This window comes from Neofelis nebulosa, chromosome 3 (genome assembly GCF_028018385.1).
Source record: "Neofelis nebulosa isolate mNeoNeb1 chromosome 3, mNeoNeb1.pri, whole genome shotgun sequence".
Classification (NCBI taxonomy): Eukaryota; Metazoa; Chordata; class Mammalia; order Carnivora; family Felidae; genus Neofelis; species Neofelis nebulosa.
Genome location: NC_080784.1, coordinates 193,282,217 through 193,305,493, shown reverse-complemented (window position 1 = coordinate 193,305,493; position 23,277 = coordinate 193,282,217). Strand labels below are relative to the sequence as shown.

General features: G+C 38.7%; 1 long non-coding RNA gene across 1 annotated transcript; it reads left to right on the top strand.

The window, feature by feature from the left end:
* Positions 1–2,046: 2,046 nt before the first annotated feature.
* On the top strand, positions 2,047–22,399 carry LOC131506233 (uncharacterized). The gene is made up of 3 exons (XR_009258815.1): positions 2,047–2,419; positions 3,310–3,399; positions 22,024–22,399. It is a non-coding gene; the product is annotated as an uncharacterized LOC131506233 (long non-coding RNA).
* Positions 22,400–23,277: the final 878 nt, after the last annotated feature.

Here is a 23,277-nt window from a genome sequence, read left to right as displayed (position 1 = left end):
TCCTAGTAAGTCTTTCGCCACCATTGATTCTCATGACCATGATCTCTTGGAGAGGAAGGAAGAGAAACAGGAAAAGAGGTGCAGGGTGCTGTGCCTACTTGGAATACTTTTCCATCTTCTTGAACTCCACCTGTTGTTTAAGGGTCTGTTTATTATGGTTAAGGTAGTATGAAGAGAGGTGAGGGAGAGAGCAAATAGCTCACAGGCCTAGCTTTTAGATCTCCTAACCCTCACTCTTCAAATTCACAATTACCTTAAATGAAAAGGAGAGCAGCTACCTGGTTGAAGGAAAACATCACTCCATATGATATGTGTAATATGCCCTCTTGACATATCAGTGTGGTTCACTAATGGGCCCAAACCCTCAAGAATGTTAAATTGAATTGCTGAAAAGACAAAAGTTTGTCAAAATGGTAAACAAACGAAACAAAACAAAACAACTACAGACAAACAGACAGACATTCTGGGACTTTAGGGTCAAAGTCAGCCTTGCCTAAATCAACAGATAAAAGAAACTGAAGCATTGTTAAATAATACGACAGGAAAAAAAGTAAGTAGTTTATACTGACACATTTTCTAAACCATAGTCAGGACACAGGGCTGGCAAGTATGAGGGAACTTGTGGAGACAAAGAGGTGAATACTTTCAACTGAAGCTGCCTTGTGAAATCTGGGTCACAGAGTTAATGAAAAGTGAAGAGGTTGGGAAAAGGTACAGATAAATAGGTAAAGGGGAGATATGCTGTTGATCCTACCAGTCCTGTTTATGTTTTGTGATTCATGTGCATAATGGGCAAACCAATATCCAGCCTTTCTTTTTTTCAAACTCACTGCACTCCTATTTTATCGTATAAAATATCCCTAGCTACAAAAGACATTTCCCAGCCTCCCTTTCAGCTGTGAGTACTCATGGGACACAGTTCTGGGCAATGACTTGTAAGCAGACGTTCCTGGGAGGGGCTTCTGAGAAAATTCTTGTAAAGGAATTAGCTGCCCTTTGTCTTTCCCCTCTTAACTAAGACATGGACTCAACATTTGATATGAAGGAACAGCGTTGTCACAGCGATGCAGCACAAGAAAGGAAGACACCTGCAAGGGAAGAATGATGGAGTGGAAAATTAGAAAGAACCTAGATCCTCGAAGGCATCACAGTGTTATATCATTCTTGGACTGCCAAACTCTGAGCTCATTTTACATGAGAAAACTGAAACCCCTGAATTGTTTTGGTCATTATTGTGGTTCTGTTACTTCCAGCAGACCTCCAACTCTAACAGATAGACCTCTTAATTGGAGTCTTTGTTGCATACCACAACAATTGTTCCAAGCCATGGCTGAGAGCAAGCACTGTTAGGACTAATGCCATCTCTGCTATGCCCCATTAAGAATATAAATCTTCTAATATAAATCTTCCTGAGTAAACCTTAGATGAAGTTGGTGTTGACATTTTGGTTTCTTTCCTCAACTGAAAATGATACCTTGTGGCTGAGAGGCAGAGTGATGAAATGAAGTCAAAGGACTTTTGTTTGAGAACCACTTCATTGCCATCAACCTGTGCAATGTTTGGCAACTCTTCTTTAATCTTTTTGTACTTCTATTTCTTCACACACAAAATGGGGTTAACAATATCTTACAAGATTATTGTGAAAATAGCGAGATAGGTTGTGTATAGAATTTAGTATGGTGCCCGGCACGTTGTAAATATTCAGTGGTAAATCGTAGTCGTTATTTCAAATAATTTTTTTAAAAAGCTTTTCAAATTGTAAAGAGTTGTACAAGTATAAGGCATAATTCTTCCGATTATAACTGTGCCAGTTATTAAGCTATTGCCTTTCAGCTCCAAACCCTCCTTCCTAGATTCAGCTCCGCAGGGTTGAGGCTCAAACTCTGCAAACTACGAGCGGCTTTGCAGACACTCTCTGCTACTCCTCCACTAGGGGGCCCTAGAGGGAGACTGCGGGGCTGAGCGGAAGGGGCGGAAAGGGTGTGCTCCTTCCCGCCTGCTTCCTGTTGGCTTCCAATCTGTTTCCTGTTCCTGTGACCTGCTCTGTGGTGAAGCTTTTCCGTAATGCGACGGAGTTCCTTCCCGGACTCGTAATTGCACCTCGTTTACATTTTTTTCTGACATTTCCAGATATTGTGCGCCACTTCGGAGGTAGCAGCACCAGACACATCTCCTTTTTGTTGATTTATTATGTTTTTTGTTTTTGTTTTTTGTTTTTGGAAAGGAGCAGACTAAGGAGGAAAAAAAAAAAAGGCCAAGAGGCATGGAATAGAAAGTACAGATGCAAGCTGTTTTGCTAATTTTTAAGTAACCACAACACGGTAGGACAAAGAATGCCCTGCACAAAGCAGGGCGATAAAGGTTCACAAAACAGAGATCGAAGTGTTCTCTTAGGCAAGCCTCAAGATCTCAGCCTCTGGTACGTGGAATTTAGGTTGCAGTCCCTGTTTTTTGGATGGAGCGTTAGGTGTGTGGCACTGTCTGTGCTTGTAATCCAGTTTGAACAGAAAATGAGGACTTGGCCCAAGTAGGAGTAGATACGTTTGGTTTCATGGGGCAGGTGACTACCGAAGTTCCCCACGATGCCTACCCATGCGGGGTTGTATTTCCTGTCAAACTTCCTAATGGTCCTTTTCTGTTAACTTTCTTCAACATCTGAATAGCACACTGCACAGAGTGCTGTTGCATCTCCTCCGACATATCTGTTTTTGATCCAGCCTTTTGGTTGCACGTGGTTACCGTGGTTACCGTGGAGCAGGCGCTGGCGCCTGGCAGCGGTCTTGTGGTGGATGGCAAGGCTCAGACAGGCTTCCCCACACCTTTTTAGGATCTCAGGCCCATGGGCTTCTTTTCAGCTCTCTTACGAGCAGCAGCTGTGCAGCAGCGCTCCCTCCTCAGATCTCTGGTTCAGCTCTGTGGGGCCCCTCCAAGCTTCCAAATTTGAATAATTGCAGCCTCTTTGTATTCTTCAGCCCCAAGGGTGTGAGCGGTTTCCTACAGTTGCTACCTCTTTTCTTAATCAGCCCATATTGGCTTGCGAAAGCCCACTGTTAAATTTTCAGAAATTTTGCAAGGCAGTAAAACTTTGGTAGCTGGAAATCTGCCAGTCTGCCACACTGGGAGTATTTACACCATGGAAATTGGCGAATGCTGCAAATCAGGTTTCTCCGACCAGAGACCTGGTTGAAGCATTTAGAAGCCCAGGATTACTTTTTACTCCTTCAGTTACCTAGTTAATAACTTTACATCTAGTTAAGAATACTTTATAGTCAACATTCAGTTAGTTGAATATTTTCTTTATTCAATTAGTGTGGTTTCTGAATCCTGAATGGACCCTGAGTAATATATAACCTTCAGAGTTATGCCTCTATCAACCCCAGTTGTACTCCATGGAAACTGGTAAGTGTGAGTAGTTTTGTTTTATTTTATTTATTTTTTTTGACAAATGCCTTTTGTAACAAGTGCCTGACACTTTTTACATCAGTTGCATGACTTGATGCTGGTTCAGTCTCCAGTTGTAACATGGAAAGCTGTCTTGCCTGGTTTAGCATGTAGTTTGTAGTGCTTTCCTCTTTATAGAAGGGGTTGAAATATAGCCACTGACTGAGCAAGGAGAATGGCATGCTTCGTGAAAAAACAAAAAAAAATAAATAAAACCTGTTTTAAATGCTGTTAGGCTCCTCTGGGTCACAAGGAATCCTATTATAAATCTTTTGTAAAAGAAACAACCATTCCTCATTCTGGCAGTGGTATAGACGTGATTTCACATGCCAGGTTTCTGAAAAGCTAGGTATACTTGACATTTCTGATTCCTTAAGATATGTACTCTGACTCTCAATAACTATATGCTTTCTCTTGAGGCTTTTGATCTCCATTCTAACTGCATAATTTTGCTTATTAGACTTGGAGAAACCTATCGTTGGCTCTCCAAAGCTTTGATCTTGCTCAACATGTCTATGAGGCTCCACAAGGTTATATTCTAAAAAGAGATGCCAATATTCTAACATAATCATCAAAATAACTTGTAAGAAAAAGCAAACTTTTCACACAAATCCTATATTTAAAGATGCCTTCCTTCCAATAACATTCATTAAGCGACCATCTGTTTGTCTTTGATTATCATCTGGACCACTAATAAGCAAGTTTAATCCGAGCAGTGTTATTTGCACGCTACTTCTAAATTTAGTGCTTTTCAAAGAAGTCAGCAAGGCTGGCCTCCAGGAAATATTGGCTTTGATGTAACATCTGGTTTTCAGGGAGTTTCTGTGTAGTGCCCATCTGGGGGGGTGTGGACCAAAGGGCAAAAGGAAATCAAGTGACTTGCCCAGAGTCGTGTAATTAGTTAATGACTTAACCTCCATTACCTGCAGCTTCTATCTGTGTCTAAAAGTTCTGGTGTGTTTATTTCTGTTCTGTGTATTGTATGGATACTGCATATGTAGATGTAGCCACCCCTATCTGCAAATATTCACAAATAGATAAATATGTGGATCTGTAAGACTGATTATTTATTTATTTGCATCTTTCTCGTTGATGTTTCCTCTTCTGTATTTTGAGAGGAAAAGAAATTTCTCTGCATTCTCTTCCCCTTAATTAAAAAAACGATTTGAAATAATGGTTATTGCCAGCAAAAACTTTCCTACAAGTGAACCGATTTTTTTCCTTGTAAGGGAAATGGAGGGTTAAATTGAATGGATAACTCACTTGACTCGAGGGTGACTGGAAGGCATCATCAGCATTCAACCTTTTTCCCTTCTCAGTTGTTTTCTCCATTTTTCCCTGCTTTCTCCTTCCCTGGGCTGGAGATAACAGGGCTGTCAACACCTAATATGCATGATTATAAGGAAAGTTCAAGGTTTTGATGCTTTTATTATAAAAGAAATTCTTTTTTGTTACTTTGCTGGGTCAATAATCAATATGTGATTTTAATATCTGAATACTAATTATAACATAATACATTCAGTCTAATTAGTGCTTTTAGCTTTAAAGCTATTTTCACATTTATGGTTTAATTTAATCTTCTCAGGCTTTTATTATAAAATAATTTGCATATTATGTATGCTTAGGATTGTTTTCCCATCACCTAAAAGACCACTCGAATTTTTGTACAGTCAAGCATATGTTAATATCTTATAAATTATAAAAATTAAAATTCTAAACTGACAAATTGGGGTAAGTCTCGGTTCTACTGGCTGTGTGACCTTGGGCAAATCATTAGATCTTTCTAACCTTCAATATCCTCATGTGAAATACTTATCTCATAACATTGAGAGAATGAAATGAGATTACATGTAAAGCTGTTAGCACAGTGCTCTGATGCACATTAAAAGGTCAGGAAATAGTCCTCAATTTTCTTTCTTATTCTTGTTTCCTTCTATAAAGTACATTAGTGTCCTATTCTGGTTTGTCCTGTGCCTGTTTCTGCTTGACTCTAAAGAGATTTTGTGAAAATCAGTCACATAGTGGGGTGAGAGGGATCTCGGAAATCTTAGAAACCTTAATTACAAAATTAAATGGAATGGTGTGCAAGAGACTTTTGTATTTGGCTGCACGAGATCCATTCCCATTGCTTTAGGCGGTGCCACCTAGAATTCCCTTTAAGAGAGTTCCTTTTGCTCTTTTCTGTGCATTCTCAGGAGTAGATCCGACAACTGAAGCATCCACCCTTAGCCAAGGGCTGGGTAATAAATAGCCCCAAATCCTTTCAGTTGTGCTGCCTCTCCTGGGAGTTTGAATCCTGGTGAAATAACACAAGGGCAGGAAAATGGGTAAAGTCACTGGGGGCCCTGAAGTAACTACCTGTCAGAGAAGTCATGTGGTATACTGAGTGGCTGAGAACAGAGACTCAGGAGCCTAATAGCCTAGGTTCAAATTAAAAATTAAATCAGTTAGAACATCAAAACAGTTTAGGATGGGCCTGGTACATATTTTACTACAGTATATGTTATAACTGCAGCTGCTAATACTGGTAGTATTATCATTCTATTCTTGCTGTGAGATACTGTGTCCCACCTTAGTTCCTGTGCTTAGGTGCCTGATCTGGTTCTCCAGGCTTCCCTTTGATTCTGAGAGCTACTCGATCTCCCTTTCTAAAGTTCTCTACTGCCTAAGCTAGCCAGAATAGGTTTCTGTTGCTTGCAACCATATAATCTTATGCAGTAACAAATGGTCTGAGAAACCGTGACATTGCATTCCCTCTTTTTATAGATTTTTAAATATAGATTATGAAACTGGGTGGAATCCCTTGGCTGAGATCTCTTAGCATGTGTGTGGCAGTATTTGGATTAGTGCCTGACTATCCTGATCACTACTCATGGACCTTCTTTACTAGATCAGAATTATGCTTAATTTGTCCTTATTCTTTTCTTTCTTTAAAACAACTCTAGCTCCTTGTACCTGAGTCTTGCCTTTTTTCTTTATCACATTACTTTTGCCTTCAGTCTTCACTTTTGTCGTTTGTTTCCCCAACTCCTGCTTGAAAGACCAAGGCAGTTATAAGTTGGGTCTCACTGTTGTTCAGGGACTCAGTTAGGACAGATGCTTGTCCTTGTCCCATACTCCTTTCCATATTGTCATATTTCTGTATTTTTATTTTGAGAAATATCATTCATTAGTTGCTTTGTTCATTCATATATTCAGTCAGTCATTACTTAATGTGCATCTGTAATGTTAAGGGAAATTTTTTAGATGCTGGGGCTATGGCAGTGAACAAGGCAATGTCCTTTGCTGCAAGGAGCTTACATCCCCAGTGGATTTATAGACAGATAAATTCAATTTTAGTAGAATGTTAGTGTTAAAACTATCAGGGGTAAGGATTTGGAGAAGGAGGGGTCCTAATTAGTGTATTGAGGAAGCAACATTTCAGTAGAGACTTGAATGAAGTGAGGATATGTCACTTCACTGTGAGTGTCTGTGGCAGGAGCGTCCCTGAGATGGGCATATCCTTGGGATGTTTGAGAAATAACAAAGAGGCCAGTATGACTGGAGGACCGTGAATAAGAACATTGAGGTCTGAGGGGTAGTAGAAGCAGACCATGTAGGGCTTTGAAGTCATAGTAGGCCTCTGGACTTTTTTCTAAGTGTGGTGGGAACCATGAAATTTTGGAGCCCATTTATGCTACTTAAGATCAGACTGTTAAAATCTCTTCCCAGCACTGTGCTCAGTGATTTCACACAGGTTTTTAAACATTGACCAGCTTACCCCTGGTGGGAAGCCCTTAGAGGGTTAAAAGGAGGAGAATGGCACAATCCCATTTATCTTTTAGAAGGATCACTGTGGCTGCTCTGTGGAGAACCATTTGTAGGAGATCAAGAGTGGGAGCAGGGAGACCAGTTAGGAGTCTATTGCTTTAGTCCTGGGAGCATTGATGCTCAGAGTTTAGGTGTAGTGGTAGGATATGCATGAAATAGTGGGATGTATAATATATTTTGAAGATAGAATGATAATATATGCTGAAGAATTAAATGAATGATGTGAGTGAAAGAGGAATCAAAGAGTGTCTCCAGATTTGGGTCCTGAGTAACTGGCTTAATGGAGGTGCTAATTACTCTCATGGGGAAGACTGGGAAGTGGCAGAATGGGATAGGAGCTTATATTCAAAGGTTGTAGTTTGGATCTCTGTTTCCAGAGTAGAAAAACAGAAACGAAGAAGAATTAATGATTGGGAAGAGTAACCATTGTTAAAAGGCCCTACAAAGAGGAGAGTGGAACTCAGGAATTTTCAGTTGGCCAGCTTTTGTTGGGAGTGAAGAATTGGAATTGAAATCCTTGAGGGCAGGTGTTAGCCTATTAGACAGAGTCTCTTCTTTCTTAAAGTATAAACAGGTTTCTACCTAATATTAAAATATACTTCTTACATAAAGATCTCAAACATGCATACAAAAAATAAAAACATTTAATTAATCATTACCTTTCTAAGCCTCAGCCTGTTTCTCACCAGTGCCTAAAGAAATTGCTGATTATATGGTTTCTACTGAATAATTCAACCAGACTCTTTCAGGCCACACTGTTACAGTGGTGGAATTACAGAATAATGGCTAGGAGAACAGGTGCCGGAGCTCAGTAGTCTCTGTTCAAATCACAGCTCTGTCCATTTTTAGCTGTGTGACTGGGAGAACTGATGGCATGATCTCTCTCTGCAACTTGCAGGTCTCACAGCAGAGGGGAAATGCACATGGCTAACTATGTGTTAATCCTTAAAGCTTCCTCACAAGTGACAGATGTGACTTTGCCTACCTTTCATTGGCCAAAGATAGATACATGGTCAGGCGTAACATCAACAGGGTAGGGTTATTTCATCTTCTCACAGAGAAGGGCAACACAAGTCACCAGACCACACTTGATTACAATGTTCTTCAGAGAGTGACAACAAATATTTTGAACAATGATACAGGTACAGGGTAATATGGGTACAGGGTAATATGTGGACCTCATCATAATGGCATATGACGTTAAAGCTCTGGTTCCAAATTTATTATTACTGACAGTATCAAGATTCTCTTCAAAAATGAAAAATTCTCATTAACACCTAGAAGGAACAGATCAGAGAATTATAGTTCCAGCAGCTAATTAGAAGAAAATAGCTCTCCAGTCTTAGGATTTTGGATTGTGCTATAATGGTACATTTCTTTTGCGAGCCCAAGTTTCTGTGGGTTTAGCGTCTGAATTTTAGAATTGCTAGAATTTCTTAAATTCCTTCCCCGACTGCCCTACAGGCATGGTGCAGAAACTCTGCCACTCATTCCATCCCCTGGGTCTCATCATTTTTCTGTGAAACAAGGTAGACCAGTTGTCAACCACTTGACTCACAGTCATGTGGTGAGCATTAATGAGTTAAAGTTTGTAAAATGTCTCCAGCTACTGAAAGGTGATAAATAGAAGACATAATTATGGGTATTTTTCCATCTTTATTTAGACTTGAAAGGCCTTTCTAGTCACCTTTGAGATTTTGACATAAGCCAGCTACTGTGGTGAATTTCATTTGTTTTACCTCCCTTCTGTTTGACATTTCTCTACCCTCATCCTATCACAGTGACTTTAAAGAAGGAATGTCAGCCTTAACCTTTCATGTCTCCATCTGTTGAGATTTTTGGCTTGTCTCATTGTTATTTTCTACATTTTATTCTATCATTTACAAGAATGTCCTCTCAAGCTTAGGCTGTTAGTTAAGTAACACAGGGGCAAAAAAGGATACACTGTAGTCATATGTTTATTCTATATAGTGCCCGGTGAGTTCATAGGGTGGTTCAATGATTAACCTATGTTATTCACAAACACAGACTTCTACTGAGCTCTCTGTCTGAAAGTCTCATTACTAATTTAAAATAGAGTTCAAAACAAATGTTTATTATTAATATATTCAGTGCATTAACATATAGGTACTCTCCACCCCTTGCTTTGACCAGACAGCGTATAGAGAAAAGAGGGTTGAGAGAGGAATATTTTATGTAGAGGTTGTCATTTCCGGGATGTCATTTAAGTTAGCACTTTTGTGTCCACTGTGATTTTGCCTTTGGGGTACAGAAATAAACTGTAATGCTTCTCCAGGGAGGCAAATTTGGTTTCTCTCAGGAACATGCAAATAGATGGCTTCCATTTTTACATTTTAACTTATTGCCACTGTAAGGCAGATCTTTCTGCAGATTCCTGTTTCTCTTTGAAAACTTGCCTCTGCAAAAGTGACTCACATTAGACCCGCCTGACTCTAATCATGAGTTATTTGGCTTTCCTTTAGCACTAATGGAGGCAGGGTGGTGGTAGAAAATACCATTAACGGTCAAGTTTATGTGAAACTCTATGTATAGTGAGGCTCAAGAGTTACATGTAAAATATGAATCAGAAAATTAGGGCTCAAATTTTGGCTCATTCCTTTATCCAGTCAACAAGCTTTTATAGTGTTTATTAGGATGTCTGGTGCTAGGTGTATCTTAGCCCTTGACCAGGGTTCTTCTTTGGGCAAATCACTTGAGGTTTCAAGCCTCAGTTTTCTATTTGTAAAATGGGAATAATACACTTTATCTTGTTATAAGGACCCGTCCTAGTTTTCTTTTGGTTGCAAGTTCCAGTTTTCCCCTCATGCCTGTGCCTTTAACCCAGCCATTTACTAACTCAGTACTAATAGGAATGGAGTCTCAAAATTAAATCCTGGGAACCTTTTGCTTCTTACCCACTTTGATTCTTGACTCAGACTGTTTTCCTTAATGTACTGTGTTCCTGACATTTCTGTATCATCTACTGTTGTTGGTTATAAGTAAAATCCTTGGCCCAGGTTTAAGGTGCGGCCTTTGTGACCGTTGGCTTTTCTGACCATCACTTCTGGTAATGTTGATGTCTACAGAGCCTGGTCAAGGCTTGTCTGGCCCTGATATCAACTCTTGAGGTTGACCTGCTGGACTAGTGACTTGGGCCTACTCTGTTCTGCTATAAGGGGAAATTTCACAGACATGGTCTCAATCTCATTGACAGTGGACCAGCAAGTTTTAGTGTAATTATCAAGGCTGTATTTAGATGAGGTTTAGGGCAAGACTCCAGGTCTAGGGAAAGAACTGGAGTCCTATTCAGGACCTGTGGAAGAACCAGTCATAGGGGTTATTTCCAAAAGTGTTAAAGGCAACGCCATGGTTTGGTGTGCTTAGGAGAGACCAGGACTCATTTTAGCACACTGAGTACTAAACTCATAGGACTAATCTGCTGTCTCTATGTTGGTTGTTGGGTCTCAGAGGGATTGGATCAGAAATCAAGTGGCTATTAGACCACAGGTTGTAGTGTTAGAGTTCATTCCTGAGAAGCACCAGGAAGAGTAGGTATTAAGATTTTGTAAACTCTAAAGAACTACACAAATGTGGCTGACATCATTATTGACACTATGTGTCACATGGTAGATATTCAACAGGTATTTGTTGAATAATATCTGTTGCTTTTATTCCTTCGTTTTTACTGGTGTATTTGTTGTGTTATTAGAGAAGATTCTTGTGTCTGTTATACATTCACATCTTATTTCAAATTGTTGTTTTTTCTCTCCAGAGAGTTCTGACAATGTTAAGGTGCCTAGTAGAGGTAATCTGGTAGGTAGTACCATTAAAAAGCTAGTTCATGTAAATTCCCAGAAACAAGGAGGCTCAAGAAATTATGTGTAGATTTTTTTTTTTAAATTTTTTTTTTCAACGTTTTTAAATTTATTTTTGGGACAGAGAGAGACAGAGCATGAATGGGGGAGGGGCAGAGAGAGAGGGAGACACAGAATCGGAAACAGGCTCCAGGCTCCGAGCCATCAGCCCAGAGCCTGACGCGGGGCTCGAACTCACGGACCGCGAGATAGTGACCTGGCTGAAGTCGGACGCTTAACCGACTGCGCCACCCAGGCGCCCCTGTGTAGATTTTTTTTATAATTGAGGTATAAGTTACATGTAAAATTTAAATTAGAAAGTTGGGGGTTCAAGTTTTGGCTCATTCGTATATCCAGTCAGCACACATTTATAAAGTGCTTAATAGGTGTGGTACTGTCTACTATACTATCCCATACAGTGAGTCCTTGATTCATAGCAGTTTATTCAGTATGTAGTGATTGAGTATAGCAATGGGAGAAACCATGAATTGCTTTTATCAGTCATCTTTCTACAAATAGTGCATACAAATAGTAGGCTGGCCATGGGTTAGGTTTTCCTGAGAGGGAGTAACTTAATATGTGTTAATTTCTAACTCACAAGTATTTTTTGAGTTACTGTAACTCTGTTTCCTAAGGCTGACTAATTCCTTTTGTTCCTTGGCTGGAACATTTGTTTAAAAGCTGAACAATATTAATGAAAATGAGTATCATTAATCATTACTCAGTTTTGATTAAGCAAGCATTCTAAATTGCTCAATGCATTATTCTATTTATGTTTCTAAAATCCTTTGTGATTGATCTTGGGCAAGTTACCTACCTTCTCTGAATGCTAGTTTCTTTTCCAATCAGTGTGAATGTTTTTGGTTATCTTTGAGGATCTCAGCAAGGACCAAATGAAACCATGCAGTCCTTGGGTAAATATTTACTGAGTGCCTCCTATGTGTTAAGCACTGAGCCAGCTCCTAAGGGTATAGCCATGAGGCAAATCTAACATTGTCCCTGTCCTCATGGAGATTACAGCCTAGGGAGGGAAACAGACATAAATAATGTAGATTGCTATTTAATTACAGTTATGATGAGTACTACAAGTATAAAATGGGGGTGTTATGTGGGAGTATGTATTTCAGGGAAACTGAATGGGAATGTTTTTCTTGGGAGGGGGACATATATGTGAAGGCCTGAGGATGAGTAAGACCGAGAGGTAGAGAGACTCAGGGAAGAACATCTCAGGGAGAGGAAATAACCTTCTGTGAGGGAAGTTTGGTGCCTTAACACTGTGGTGGAATTTCAGTGAGCAAGAATGAGAGGGATGCATGTGAACTTAGGGGATCATTTGGGATCTGATGATGAAGGGCTTTGTAGGCTGTGGTAATGAATTTTTCCTTATTTCAGTTCACATAATGCCCTTAAGGTTCATCTATGTTGTAGCAAATGGTAGGATTTCTTTCCTTTTTATGGCTTACAAATATTCCATCGTATTATATACCACATTTTCTTTATCCATGGACACTTGGAAAACCAAAGAACTTCGAATCTACTTTAAGGGTTATAGGAACCATTGAAACATTTTAAATAGATTTTCATTATAGGAACTTTTTGTTTGTGAAAGCAGTGGGGGCAGGGGAGGGGGGAAAGCGTAGAAAGTATGCAGAGTGGATGCAGAAAAATCTTTGGAGGCTATGATAGTTATCCAGGTAAGAAATGTAGGTGCTTTGGGGCTGGGGAGTACCCCTGGAGGTGGAGAGCAGGGATGCACTGGATATGATAAGTTAGAGGCAGGAGTTAAGGATAATGTTCAGGTTTTCTGGTATGAGCTACTAAGTGAAAGATGCTAGTGGCATCTTTACAGAGAGATGAGACAGTGGAGGAGGAAAAAGTTTGGGGTAGGCTGAGAATAACAAATTCATTTTTAGGGATGTTCTGTTGGAGATGTCTCTAGACTTCCATGGAAAGCAGCAGGTACACAAGTGAACACACAAAGGTTTGAGCTCAGGAAAGCGATATGGATGGAGAAGAGGTTTTTTTTTTAATTTTTTTTTTTAACGTTTATTTATTTTTGAGACAGAGACAGAGCATGAACGAGGGAGGGTCAGAGAGAGAGGGAGACACAGAATCCGAAACAGGCTCCAGGCTCTGAGCAGTCAGCACAGAGCCCGACGCGGGGCTTGAACTCACTGACCATGAGATCATGACTGGAGCCAAAGTCGGCCGCTTAACCGACTGAGCCACCCAGGCACCCCGGATGGAGAAGTGGTTTTGATGTAGAAGGGATGGCAATTAAAGTCATGGAGAGGACGGGGTGGCTTGGGGAAGTAGTGCAGAGTAGGAAGAAAGGAGAACCTAAGACCAGAGTGTAAGGGAATATCAATATTTAAAGGTGAAATAGAGTAGGAGGGAAAGGCCAAGGGAAAAAGACAATAGAGAAATTAGGAATGTGCTGTCACAGCACCAAGCAAAGGGAATTTTTAAGAAAAAAGGGATGAATGGGCCTGAGGGATATTTTGGAGTGATAGAAATGTTCTAAAATTGGACTTTGGTAATGATTGCATGGTTCTGTAAAGTTACTGAGAAGAATTGAATTTTATACTTAAAAGGGTTGGATTTTATGGTAAGTAAATTATGCGTCAATAAGCTGTGAAGAAAAAAGAGACAAGGCATAGTAACCATCTCGACAGTTGAAAGGGGATGGAGACAGATGAAGACTGAGAAGTATTTTTTTTTTAAATTTATTTTTGCACCAAAAGGAAGCCTTCATTAGAAAGGTGAAGGGTGTTTGGAAGACATTGAGCACTGGATGGTGAGAAGTGGAGGCAGTGAGTACTGACAGCTCTTTGCAGACACTAATGTGCTTTGAAAAGTATAAATCACATTATATGGTATTGTAATTATATTTTCCTAAGGCATAACACGTTCTTCCTTAGAACAGTGATTTCCAAAGTGGAGTACAAGAAGGAATAGTAGCACTTGCAGATGCTAATTTCAGCTAATAATGAGAAAAATTAGCTTTACCAGTTTTTAATAGATTGACAGTGGTGCTGTCCCTTGGTCCACGTGGGCATTTTCATAAACAGATTGTAAACAGTGTGGACACTGGTACTGACCTCATTAGCTTGCTTACTTTCAGTGACATGTAGTATGTTCCATTTCAGCTTATATCTGGATAAGGTGTTGCACAGCTTATATGATCAGGCTTTAATGAAATAAACTTTCGAAGAACAGACATGTTTCTTTAAAATGTTCCTGTAATTAAACCGCATTATAAAACAAATTTTAATATTTGAACTACAAAGAAGAAGAACATGCTCCTCCCCCTTCTAGTACAAGTTCTCTGTCAGTCACATGACCACATCACACAGTGATTTAATCTGATCAGAAGTTGGCCCAAAGCATTTGAAACAATTACAGTGATTTGAAATTTCATCCACTGTTGTTACTAAAGTTTGTCGTGTTTGTTTTCTCCTGTGACCATTGTGCCTGCGTGAAATACTACTGTTTATCACCTTGGTCAGTTTAGTGCAGAGACTGTGAAGAAGGTGAAGTCTGTTTTTGTATTTCTGGCTCTAGTTCCCATCAACGCACTTTTCCTGTATTCTAATCTCCTTTGCTTATGCTCCTCCCAGTCCAACCCCACATGAGCCTAATCCTGAGGTCAGTTTTGCTTATTCCACTAAGCAACTGTGGTAGCTTTCGTGACAATTCTCAGGCACCCCTAATGTGTATATTCTCCTGGCCTGCTTGGAAGATTGTAAATTCATAGTACATATGAAAATCTTTAAAACTCTTTGTAGTCACTGACCCCCAAATCCCACTTTTAGGAATTATTCATGAGGACATTTTCAGAGCAGCCTGCAAGATTGAGCTTTAAAGATGCCACATTGCTGATAATACAGAAAAATGGGAAACTATTTAAATGCCCAATATACAGGGTTAAATTATGGTACTTATGCACAATGGATATTACCCAGCCATTGGGAATAATGTTGTCAGAGAATATTTCATGACCAAGCCATTTAGTGAAAAAGGCAGGATATAAAAATATGTATTTGGTTCCATTTTTTTAGGAAAAATGAATATAAATAGGAAAAAAGACTGGAAGGATATACATGGAAGTATTAAGAATCATTACCTTTTGGTTAGCACATTACGGATTTTTAATTTCTTTTTTGTGTTCACCTAGATTCCCTACATTTTCTAGAAGGAACATAACAAATAATAAGGAAAAATAAATTACTGGAAAAAAACCCAAATCTGTTCTATCCCCTCTATTCGCCATCACTCCCATGGAAAGAGCAGTTGAGATGATTAGGAAGATACTAGTTTCCAGTGAGCCCATTACTGACTGCAAATGGCTGGTATCTCTGATGTTCAGGACCCTTTGGATAAAACCCAGAACCTCTTTTCAGAGCAGAAGGAAGGGCAGTGAGCACAGAAACATCAGCCACTCTTACTAAGGTCCTGTTTGTGCTGAACATCCATCTAGGCTCCTGGAACACAGCAATAAACAATATGATGTCCCTGACCTTGGAATTTTACTTTCTAGTGAGAGAAGACAGCCAATTAATAAATAAACCAAGAAATTTATGATTTGCCAGGTGTAAGAAGGTCTATGGAAAAAATATAGCAGGTTAAGAGAGAGATAGAGAATGGTGTGTGTGTGTTGTGGGCTACATTAGATAATGAACGCAGTGCTGGTAAGGTTATATCTGGGCAGAGACCTTGAAGAAATGGGGGATGGACCCATGCAGTTATCTATCTGGTTATCTAGTCTGAGGAAGCAGTCAGTGGAAAGGTCCTGAGGCAGAAGCGTGAATGTCAGGTCTGAGGCACAGAAGGGAGGTTGGTAGACTGGAGGGTGAGCAAAGGTGAAGAGTGACAGGGGCTAGGTCAGGAAGGCTCGCAGAGGTCAGATCATGGAGATTCTTGCAGTTCATAGGAAGGGCTTTAGATTTTATTCTGACAATGAGATACCATGGAGCACTTTGTACAGGAGAATGACATGATGTAATTTAAGTTGTAAAGGGATCACCCTAACTACCGTGGGGAGAATGGACTATGGAGTTACCAGGGTGGATACAGAGAGGCTAGTCAGAATACTAGTGTTCATTCAAAAGATGATAATGAGTTACCATATAGTTTAGCAATTCCATTTAGATATGTACACAAAGAAATCAAAAGTAGATTTTTGTATACTAGGTTCCATATACCAGGTACTTGTATACCAGGTTCCATAACAGCGTTATCCACAAAAGCCAAAAGGTTAAAACAACCCAAATGTACATCAACAGATGAATGGGTAAATAAAATGTGGTATAGACATCCAGTGGTCAGATTAAGAAGAAAATGAAATTCTGATCCTTCTACAATCTGGATGAAGCTCTAAAACATTATGCCATGTGAAATAAGCCAGACAAATAGTGTATGATTTGACTAATATGAAGTATCTAGGAAAATCAGATTCATAGAGAAAGTGGACTAGAAGTTACCGGGGGCTGGGGTGGGGGGTGGGGATGGGGATAAGGATGGGGATAGGGATGGGGATGGGGAGTTATTGTTTAATGAACACAGAATTTCTGTTTGGGATGATGAAAAAGGTCTGGAAATGGATAGTGGTGATGGTTGCACAACACTGTGAATGTACTTAACTCCACTGAAATACCCACTTAAAAATAGTTAACTTGGCAAATTTTATGTGTATTTTACCTCAATTGAAAAAAAAAAAGATGCTGGTGGTTTGAACTAAGTAAGAGGCAAAGGAGGAGGTGGTGAGAAGTGCTGAATTTTGCATATATTTTGAATGTTAGTCAATGGGATTTTCTGATGGTTTGGATTACATTTGAGAGCAAGAGAGTAGTCAGTGATATTGATGAGATTGTGGGCTGAGCCACTGGAAGCATGGGGTTGCCATTTCTTGAGATGGGGGAGTCTGTGGGAGGAGAAGGTAAGGGAATCAAGGAGAAAGTTTCAGATGTGCTAAATTTGAGATGCTAATAAGACATCCAGGTGACAATGGTGCGTTATCTATGCTAATCAGTGGTCCATCAAGCAGTCCTTCCCTTTGGAAACCCATTAGGACTTTGCCACAGAATTACAGTATGGAGTCTGTTATTTAAAATATATCAGTTACCTGAATTATCTGTCAGGTTTTATTTGAACATACCATATTAAAAAAATAAACAGATAGATAGGTAGACAAGTGCATGAATAAAAAAAAAAGCAAGCCAGCTCTCCAGGACAATAAAGAGATGTAGTGTTCTGGTGATTATCCTTGATGTAGAATTTGTGGCTATGTAATGGGAGGCTAATTGCACTTTTAAAATCAGTACATTTTGTTCATTTTCTTTTATCATGAGGTGGCCCTAATTCATTTGGTGCTTTAGATAAAGTTTAATGGGAGAATCTCAGAGTCACCCTGATCTTCTTTCCCTGATAAATTAGGGTAATATAGAACTCAAATCTAACCCGAGCTCAAAGTTGTTAAATACTTTAATTTTCATCTGTGTTTTGTGTTGGAAAATAATTTTAATATTAAAGGACAGCTGTAGACTGCTAATGACTTGAATACAGTTTGACTGTTTTCATGAAGTGCTCTGTGGGATGTCAGAATATTTAATTCAGGATGTTAAAAACATCCCAAAATGTCACAATAATTATATCACAGCAGGCAATTAAAACACTGGAAAATGCCAACTGACTAAGAGTGTTCCTTGTTATTTAGGAAACTATTAAGAACCTGACATATAAAGTAAAAAATGCTGGTTATAACTTTCTATTTAAATAGACAATTTCATCACCAAATATGAAACTGACACTTGATAGAGTCAGGGTCATGTTAAAAACACAGCCCAAGGAGGAACTAAGGAAGAGATCTCCACTTGATCTTTAACTTTATAATATCTATATTCACACATTATAAAAAACATTGTTTGGTTTTACATATCATACCATATGTGCTGCAATATCCTCCATACAATGGTTGTGTTAATTATATCATATGTTGGCAGCTTAATTGATCTGATTTTGCCATCCTAAATTATGGGCAGTGGAATTATTTCCTCGTTTTTTCAAATTGTACTTTTGTTAATCCTAATGGATTAACAATGTAATGCTGAAGACCAGGGGCAGTGTTTGCTTAATCCCTGAGGATTAGAGTGTCATTCTCAGTGGGGATGTTAAGAACTGACTATGATTAGTTAGAAGGGAATATATTCAGGCAGAGTGAGATACAGAAAACATAGTGTACCAGAGTCCCAAGAGTTTTAAGTGCAATTACAGGCATGTGATTATCTCGGGTATAAATGCACAGTTTGCCCCCGCAACTGTAACATTTGGAAGGACTGTGTGTATGGGCAAAGAAACTATGGTTTAACCAGAAGCTGCATTTTGGGAAACTATGGCCACGTTTAAAATGGGTCACCCAAAGGGTTAAATGTTATCTTTAGTCAACATACTTAAGAGGGACTAGTTAAGACATAAAATTAACATAATAACATTCATTAAAGGCAAGAGTTATTACTCCCGGCATTTATATTTTTATTTTGGGAAATATGAAAAACAATTGCCTTGCCTTCAAGAAACATATATGACTAAGTGAGGTAATGTCATAAAGCACGTAGCATGATTTGTCCGGAAGAGTAGTTGCTTAAAACGTTTGAATTTCTTCTTTCCTTTCTGAAAATAGGCAGCAACACAAAGAACAGTGGTATAGAGATGGCATTTGGGCTGAGCATTAAAGGATGAATAGACTAGAGAGAAGAGAACAAAATGCCTTGCAATAATGTCCAAACTCAGGGGTAGAGTTTAGTGTTTATACAATTTTGGGGACCCTCTTTAAGAAAAACAACACAAAATTATCAGTACAAAAATTAAGAACAAAAGTAAACCTTTAATTAAGAATGAAAAAAGAAAATACAACAAATTACACATTTAAAAAATCCAAGAAATACCACAAAAATCCTAAAATTGAGAAAAATAAATATTTCTGCCACACTGCTGGAATACCTATTCTTCATTTGTTAGCTGCATAATTTTTGATCATTTTTTCGTATGACAGTGATTTTATAATATCTTTTATAGACAGCATAGGTTTAAAATTCAGTTGTTTCTTTGGTAATCAAAATTTGATTTTTTAACATTTTTTTTAGAACAGTTTTCCTTTTAGAAAAATGTCATGACTCACTTATAAACTATGCAACTATTTAAGACTATAGCCAAATTCAGAGAAACTTCTATTAAATTCCTTCCAAATAGGAGTTGTAAGATTTTAAGGCATTTTAGAATTTCTTATTCAGGACTAATCTTTAGTACCAGTAGAGTTGATGACATTAAACAGTTTGCCATTGATGTCCCTTTTGAGGTGGAATATTTTTTTGAAGTAATTTTTTAAATGTTTATTTATTTATTTTGAGAGGGAGAGAGAGAGGCAGAAAGAGTGGGGGAGAGATAATCCCAAGCAGGCTCTGAGCTATCAGTGCACAGCCGGATGTGGGGCTTGATCCCATGAACCGTGAGATCATGACCTGAGCCGAACCCAAGAGCTGGACACTTAACCAACTGAACCATTCAGTTGCCCCATTTCTCTCCCCCCACCCTCTCTCTCTCTCTCTATATATATATATACATATATATTATACATATATATATGTATATATGTATATATATATTATACATATATATATTATATTATATATATTATATTATACATATATATGTACATATATACATATACATACACATATATACATATATGTGTATAATATATATGTACACATATATATATTTAAATTTTTTAACGTTTATTTTTAAGAGAGAGAGAGAGAGAGAGAGAGACAGTGTGAATGGGGGAGGGGCAGAGAGAGAGAGGGAGACACAGAATCTGAACAGGGTCCCGGCTCTGAGCTGTCAGCCCAGAGCCCCATGCAGGGCTTAAACTCACAAACCGTGAGATCATGACCCAAGGCTAAGTCGGCCGCTTAACCAACTGAGCTACCCAGGTGCCCCTTTCTATAATTAAAAAAAAAAAAGTTCATTTATTTTGAGAGAGAGTGTATGACAGTGAGTGAACAGGGGAGGGGCAGAGAGAGAGGGAGAGAGCACTTTGCAGTGGAGTATTGAGAGTTGATGGGCATCTTTGTTGATTTAAGTATTTCATGTCAAATTAGCAAGAAATTGAAATCTTTTCCAAGTTTGTTCATGATTCAATCCTCTTCATGAATTGGATTATCAAAATATCCAAGAGACTATTCATTACTTCTATTCAAAATTTAATTCTTCCTCTTGATTAATCATTTCATTTGGTATGATCTGAAAGCTTTTTGTTACAATTTGCTTTTTAAGTTCAGAGTAATTTCTATTGATTTCATTCCTTATCTTTATTGCTTCTGTTTCATATTTCATTTTTTAAATCTGAAACTTATCAGTTATTTTAAAAATAATTTAAAATGGATAAAACAAGACCTGTTATATGTACCCAAGTTAAGAGTCTATAATTTTTCACTTGTTTTTTGGAAATTGCCTTCCCAAATGGCAATAAAAATTGTGCACATAAACTTTATCAAATATGCCATTCTCATCAAAAAAAGAAAAAAAACTTTCTTCATCTGAGATGGCCTGCAATAAATTCACCATATTTGGAAATACATTTAGTTTAGTTTAGAGTAAACCCAAACTAAATGTATAGTCAACTTGACTTCCTTTGCTAGATCCCCAAAACGACCTCGTCATTTCAGTGTCAATGGACATAACAGGAGGTTTGACAGAGGCAAAGTCAGAGTGGAATAGATAGCTATCCTTACCGGTTGTAGTGAATATATCTTTCTTTTGCAAAAGTTTTGAAAATATATGATTGTATGAACCCTTATTAGTGCCCTCCCAGGGCCTTGGAAAGATTTTGTGGAAGTGGGGGGCCTTGAGGTTGAAGCTCCATGAACTTAAAGTTTATTCTGCCGTCATCCAAACTTCTTAATTTAGCTATTTAGGATTTGACTTCTATTAACTTCTCCAGCTCAGTCTCTCATCACTTTCTCTCCTTTGCTGTCTCTGCCCGAGCCTTATTCAGTTTCTTTGAGTTCCTTGACTCTGCTATGCTCTGTCTTACTGCAAGGTATTCACTAGTACTATTCTTTGTCTGGCTGAATATTCATCCTCCACATGTCACTTCAGAAGTCACTTAGATTTCTCACTACCCAAGTCTAAGACAAATGCCTTCTGTATTTGCTCTCAGTGGTATCATACATTAATAATAATAACACACCAGTAATTAATAAGTCCATGGTACAGGGTAACAAGAACGATGATTAAAAATCTGTATCATATCCAATTATTTAGTATGTACTTGCTTTCTCACCCGTATCTATTATAAGTAAGCTGTATGAGGGAAGGGACTTGTCTTGTTCCTCCACTCTAACTCTGTTCCCAAGCACAGTTCCTGGAACATTCAAGAAATATTTGCTCAAATGTTGAAATGAGGGAGGTAGACTATTCTGGGCTGAGGGAGTAGTATCAACAGAAAAAAAAGCCTAAAAGTCAGTATAAAATAGTAGTTGGGAGTGTAAGCTCTGGACCCAGATGTCTGACATTTAAATCCCAAGTACATTAGCTGCATGACCACAGGCAGGTTACTTAATGTATCTCTGCCTCAGTTTCCTTACCTGTGAAATGAGGATAACAGTTGTACCCACCTCATATGGACTCTGATAATTAAATAGATGAAGACATGTCAAGCATTAAAGAATGCCTAATATATAATAGGTACTCCATAAATGTTATTTATTAAGAAAATTCATAGCTTAATCCAAGTCAGAAAGTTTATTTCAAACTAATGACCATTCAGTTTTCACATCAACCTGACGTTTATAAGACATGAGGTCATTTTTGAGCGGGTAGACTCTAGAGATCATCAGTTCATCCCTTCGTTTTACAGAGGAGGTACTGAAGTGCACAAAAGCCAGTACTAGAATCCAGAATCGTCCAGATCAAGTTGACAGCAGTGGTGAGTTGAGAACAAGAGGCTTGGTGATACATGGCTTAGAGTGATATGGGAGGTAAAGGTTGTTGAGTTGCTCTGCTGAAGGTGGTTTACTGGTGTAGGAATGGTTGCCAACTTCAAGGGTTCTATTCTGCCCAGTACATTTACCGATCTGGGTATCAAGGTTCTGGAAGAGCAACAGAAAGGGTTACAGTAGATTTCTGATTTGTAATCCGGTCCATATTGGCTTTATTTGAATGTCACAGTGGCTGATACAATGAGTGGGAAGCCAGAAAGATGATTCCGGATTCTGGCTCTTCTCCAAGTCAGAAAGCTGTGTTAATGTACCCTCCTTAAGTATGTCTTTTCTTTACTTCTACATGCTGAGACCCACTGAACAGGAGGAGGCAGTCTCCCTGGAATTTGACGAGAGGCATATGGGATTCTAGGAGATGGAGTATCTCAGATTTTAAAGCACATGTGCTTAAAGAGGTACCACACAAACATAGAAGCAATTTTTTCTAAAATATTTGACTTAGGCGTCTGGCTGTAAAATTCATCATAATAAACTGCAATTGTTTTGTATAGGGTTTATCTTGTAAGATGTCACTCAGCCAAATAGCAAGAGTCCCTATTAGTACGTAATTCTGTTAGGAGGACTACTTACCACTTCTGCTCAAAGTCGTAATAGGACCTTCCCTAAAAACATGGGTTTGGTCCACTGGGTTCTGCGATCTTGAATGATAACTGTGAAGGGCCCCATTTTAATGCAGGACTGTGACAGATAAAGGAAGGGTTGAGAAACATAGAATGGACAGTAATGGACTATGCCAGTTTTGCTAAGCTCCTGTTAATATACCCGGCACACTGCAAATAGTACAGAGATAGATAGATTGGACCAGGGTGGATCTAGGTCTGGATTTAACCTATCAGAGTGCTTATTGGCAGGCAATGCTTTTGTCAAAAGGGGTAACATAGTGGTAGTCTCTTATTTCATTTCAGCTCTGTTCATTTAAGTAAAATATACATTAAAAAATATTTATTAAACACCTGCTATGCGATGGAAGCTGTGCTGTGCTCATTGTGGATGTAAGGATAACTAAGGTAGATTCTTATCTTCAAGCAACTGACATTTTAAGGGAGATGGTGGAGGTCCTAAGGTCTCAGCCAGAGAGGGATTATTTCTTTTGATGTTTTTTGTTTTTGTTT